The 5515-nt window shown below is 33.4% G+C and overlaps 1 pseudogene; it reads right to left on the bottom strand.

Moving 5' to 3' along the window:
• Positions 1-368: 368 nt before the first annotated feature.
• On the bottom strand, positions 369-1851 carry LOC145632984 (uncharacterized; annotated as a pseudogene).
• Positions 1852-5515: the final 3664 nt, after the last annotated feature.

The raw sequence follows: 5515 nt of genomic DNA, 5'->3' as shown, positions 1-5515 counted from the left end.
AACCATAATATTTTGGTTATACATTTTCTCTCTCCTACTTTTACCCAACCCCACCACACAATTTATTACTTAAATTCTATTATTATTAAATAATGCATTTGGTAATAATCATTCAAAATTAATAATTATTTATTAGCATACATTAATTAGATAAAATCTCAAAAATTTAAAAATAATGCAATTTTGATATTAATTAGTACGTAATTAGTCGTTAATTAAGACACAAACAATAATTGTAACCCTACTACATTCCACAATAATAAAAATCATACATATATATTCTATCAAATGACAAAAGTCTTTGAAAGATAATAACGAACCGCGAACAAGTACAAACACAATGATATAATATTGCGATTACACATCTATTAATGCATATTATTGTCCCTACTTTGAACACCGAATTTGAGCCACATATGTTCAACTAAGTCTTTCTTCAATGCTTTATGCATAGCTTCATCACGAACACGTGCTCTATTAGACATGTAAGTTTCCAAACTTGCAATTCGGTTGTTGCTATTTTGGAACTGAAAAGGCTCTTCATTATTTTCATTACTTGAAGACGCATTTGTAGCTTGATCATATTCATTTGGATCGTAATACGTTTTATATGTATCTCTTTCATCCTCAACAATCATATTGTGCATAATAATACACGCTATCATTATTTTTCCTAACATTGATGCGTCACGAGCTAGCGCTGGATTCCGTATTATTGCAAAACGAGCTTGTAATACTCCAAAAGCACGCTCAACATCCTTTCGTTTAGCTTCTTGTACTTTGGCAATTAGACCTTCTTTTTCATTTTGTGATAGTGATATTGTAGGAATGAATGCCGCCCATTTAGGATATATACCATCAGTGAGATAATATCCCATATTGTATGTGCGACCATTCACAACATAGTTAATAGAGGGTGCACAACCTTCAAAAACATCATTAAACAATGGGGATCTATCAAGAACATTAATATCATTACGACTACCTGGTGTCCCAAAAAAGGCATGCCAGATCCAAAGATCATATGATGCCACAGCTTCCAAGATTAATGTGGGTTTACCTGGTCTTCCAGAAAAACATACCTTTTAATCGAAGTGGACAGTTTTTCCACCTCCAATGCATACAATCAATAGAACCTAACATGCCAGGAAATCCACGACGTTCACCAATCCTTAGTAGTCTTACTAGATCTTCTTCATTGGGCTTTCGAAGGTATTCATCACTAAAGTAAGAGACTATTCCTTCCACAAAATGCTGAAGTGAATCTCTTGCAAGAGATGCACTAATCCGAATGTAGTCATCCACAGAATCAGCGGAGGTGCCATAAGCTATTAGTCTCATAGCCGCGGTGCATTTTTGTAATGCAGAGGCACCAAATCTTCCTGTAGCATCTTGTCTTTGCTGGAAGAAGGGATGACGTTCTTCTAAAGTTTGCTTAATTCGGAGAAATATATGTTTGTTCATGCGAAATCTCCGACGGAATAATTGTGGAGGGAACACAGGATGGTCGGTAAAGTAGTCATTCCATAAACGACTGTGTCCATCCTCACGATCCCTTGGAACGGGAACCCTTGGTGGCCTTGGCACTTGATTAAACATTTGATATACTTCAACTGGATTATTGGACATAAAAACTTCATCCATCATTCGATCGAACTGGCGATTGGCTTGCCTTCGTCTTTCATATCGTTGGGTTTGGCTATTTTCTGAATTGGAAGAGGAATTAGAAGAGTTGGAGCTATCGTCAGATGACATGTTTTTAAAACCAAATTTGATATGAGAATGGAAGGTAGAAGTATAATAGGGGGAAATGGATGGTTGTTCAAGGGAATCCCACTCTGATGTATCCATCTTATAGAACAAGTGTGTATGATATGTAGTAATTTTTTTGTCTTATATGGTAAATTTGAAGTCTTGCATGCATGCAATGATTCATAAAGTAGTTAATAATTTTTAAAAGTAATGGAGATGCATGCCTTTGCATTGTCACTATCACCTTAACATTGTTATGTACGTCAAAGCATAGTGATGCATGCTACTATTTCCTTTTCAGTGTTAAGTACATCAGTGAACAAAATTCACTATTACCTTTTCAGTGTTAAGTACATCAATGTCTAGTATTTAATATTTGCTTTTCAGTGTTGGGTACATCAAATACTTTACAGTGTAATGTAAATCAATGTACATCTTTTGCAGTGATATATCAAAGTGAATCAATAGGTTTAGTCAGATCAATAATAATTATATGTTATTATATACAAACTTTAATGTATTGAATAATATTATTAAGCTTATAATACGATTATAAGAAGAGACATGTAATTTAACTTAATTTTTTTATTAATAATGACATTACAATATAAAATTCATTCACATCCTCAAACAACAACTTATTAAAAATATTCAAACTACAAATCAGACCTTAAGTACATAAAAAAGAACAATAAAAAAGGAATTATTTGAAATCAACCAACATTACGACAATAATCAACCATACACTAATACATTAGTCTGAGGGGAACAACTTCTTCAACAAAGTGCTCCTTAATTCTTGATCTTCCGAAGATAAGTTTGGCTTTGAATCGAGGTGTTTAAATAACTCCATATTAATTTTTCTTTGCTTCCTTGCTTCTTTCTCCCTTTCTAGTTGCAACCTTGTAAGTTCAACTTCATTTTCTGATTGCCTTATAAGGTTCATGTTCTGGGCAGTGTCCAACCATTGTTGCCATGCTCCACTTGGCATGTTTGGCACCTTGCTCTTTCCTTTATTTTTGCTAGATTCGTTGCTAGAAGGAAAGCCTGAATACCCAATATCACCACTGGTTGGTGTTTCTGGGTTTGATGAAGAGGAGTAGTTTCCAGCTTCATTGATACGAGATCTCTTTGAGTCACTTCCTTGAGTGGATGTCTTTTCCTTGCATTTTTTAACAACATCTTCACTTGGTTTCCATGCTTCATGTTGTTTTAAGATGTCCCAAACATGCTTGTCTTGAAAGGCTTTAGAGCATAATGAAGACTTTGTTTTGTCGTTAGCATATATACTATATGCTAATTTCATAACATCTTCATCATTCATACCACTTCCCTTTTTTGATTCAGCATGAGCATGTGAGCCACAAAATTTAGAACATGAAGCATTAATCCTTCTCCAACGGTTTCTAAGTTGCTCCGTACCCCTCATTTTCAACAAATCTTCTCGTGTTACCCGATCAGTACCTTCTTCGAAACACCTTTGTTTGTATAGTCTAACATTATTATACATTTCCTCAATTTTCCTCCAAAAAACATCCCCCTTTTGGTTAGTGTTAGTTTTTTTATTTTGACTAACCTCAAGCCAAGCCTTCACAAGAACCACTTCTTCAGCTTTTGACCAAAAAATTTTCCTTCCATTTTGATTGCCTCCTTCATTACCTCTTTCATTACCTTCGCCTTCTTCAACTTCTGGTTCATTTTCGTCATCTGATGCATTCGATGTGTATGAACAATCGAAACTCGGAAATGCACCATCACCTTGTGACATAGAAAAATGTTGAGACATGGGAAATGTTGAATCAATTTGAGAGATTTGAATATTTTCAAAAGATGGGATAACATTTGGAGAATTTGAATAATTAGGATTTTGTGGTGGTTGAAAAGGAAACGGAGTGAAAGTACTTGGATTTGAGAAATTGAGATTTTGTGAACCGTAATTCGGAAAATTTTGAAAATTTGTATCTAAATCTGAGTTGAGATCAATTGGAAGATTAGAATAGTAAGGTTGAGGATTTGGATTATTTTGGGGCTGTGATGAGTTATGAGATTTTGTGGATTTTTTTTTTCTGTTAGATTTTGGAATGTTCATCTTAACACAATTTGCTAATAAGAAGAGTAATTTTCACTTAAAAAAAAGTTGTTTCAAAATACTTCAATATTGGGCTCATTTTATAGAGAAAAATAAAATAGAGCCGTTGGTGTATTTTTTTTTTTTTTAGAATTGTATTTTAAAAATTATGGCCGTTACAAAAATTACAACGGTTATAAATTCAGAGCAAATCTCAACCATTGATATTTGTATTACGTGTCAAAATCTTAGCCATCCATGTCAACCAAAAAGCAAAAAAAAAATTGCATGACCATATACATAACCGGTTATTTGAATAACCTGGTTATTCAATTGATACCCCAATAATTTCTCTCTCCTCAATATTTTATTAATATTTTCATTTTCTCTCTCTTAATAACCACCCAAATAGTTAATGGCTGTGGGTACTCTTAGCGAGGGAAATGACATTTAAGTTATAAAACAAGTCCCAATTAATTTTATGTTGGGTGAGTAAAAGGATGCTATTTGATGTGATGTTGTTTCAATGACAACTTGTAATATCCTTTTGGGACAGGACTCCCAATTTGATCAAGAGATTTTGCATCATGGGAGAAATAACACATATTTGGTCAAGTTTAGGATAAAGCATCTCTAACCTAACCCCTTTACCAAATCAAGAAGTGATGTGCGTAATAGATTTTCCGTTATGCATGGAAAAAACCCCCTTATGATGTTGGTGAATGGTGATTAATTATTCCTAAGGTTCAATGTTCAGAATGTGTTCTATAATTCTAAGAAAAAGGCCAAATTTATTCCTAAGGTTATTTATTCTTAAGGTTCAATGTTCAAAATGTGTTCAATAATTCTAAGAGAAAGGTTCAATGTTCAAAATGGTGCATAGTGAAAATTTTGACACTTTTCAAATTCTTGTTGGTGAAGCTGTTTGTGTTTCAATGTGAGCAAATGACTTGGTACCATGCTTTATAGAAGGAACTTGAGGATGACTTTTAGAGGGGACATATGATGCGGGAGCAACCAAGGTTTATCATACTTAGATTATTATTTTAGTCTAAATTTGACTTGCACATTTTAGTATTTTACCATTCACTAGAACGACCTTTTCTTGTGTGTTATAAGCATATTAAGATTCCTTAATTTTTTTTAAAATTAAAAAATTGTTCTTTTTTTTTTGAGGGACACCTTTTATTTATTTTTGGAATATTAGTTGTTTCCTTATCTTTTAAATCTAAAATCTATCTTATAGTTTGTAATGCTTATTTAAGGCTTCGCAAATCTACAATAAAATTTAGATAGTTATTTGAGTTCAAAAAATTGATAAGCATAAGCTATCAAGGTTTAAGTTTAAAAGTTCATCCCGTCTTGGATGCGGCTGGCCATGCCATGTGGTCATTTGCAAAACAACAAAGTAACCCTATAACACTTATCGAGTAACCCATGTTATACTAACTGAATAACCCCTATAACACTAACGAAATAACCCCTGTAACACGGACCGAGTAACCTCTATAACACTAATAAAGTAACTCATATGTTGGCTGGTCACACGGTGCGGCATAAGAATTTGTTTTACTCATGGGTCATTCTAGATCAATGTCAACTACATATAATAATTTGTGGAGTAAAAGTTTAAACCAAATATACAACCGAGATTTGTATACCTTCAAAGCTGCAAGCATGCAACCTTTGAGTTTT

Source organism: Chenopodium album, chromosome 5 (assembly GCF_948465745.1).
Source record: "Chenopodium album chromosome 5, dcCheAlbu1.1, whole genome shotgun sequence".
Classification (NCBI taxonomy): domain Eukaryota; kingdom Viridiplantae; phylum Streptophyta; class Magnoliopsida; order Caryophyllales; family Amaranthaceae; genus Chenopodium; species Chenopodium album.
This window is presented reverse-complemented; position numbering and strand designations above follow the sequence as displayed.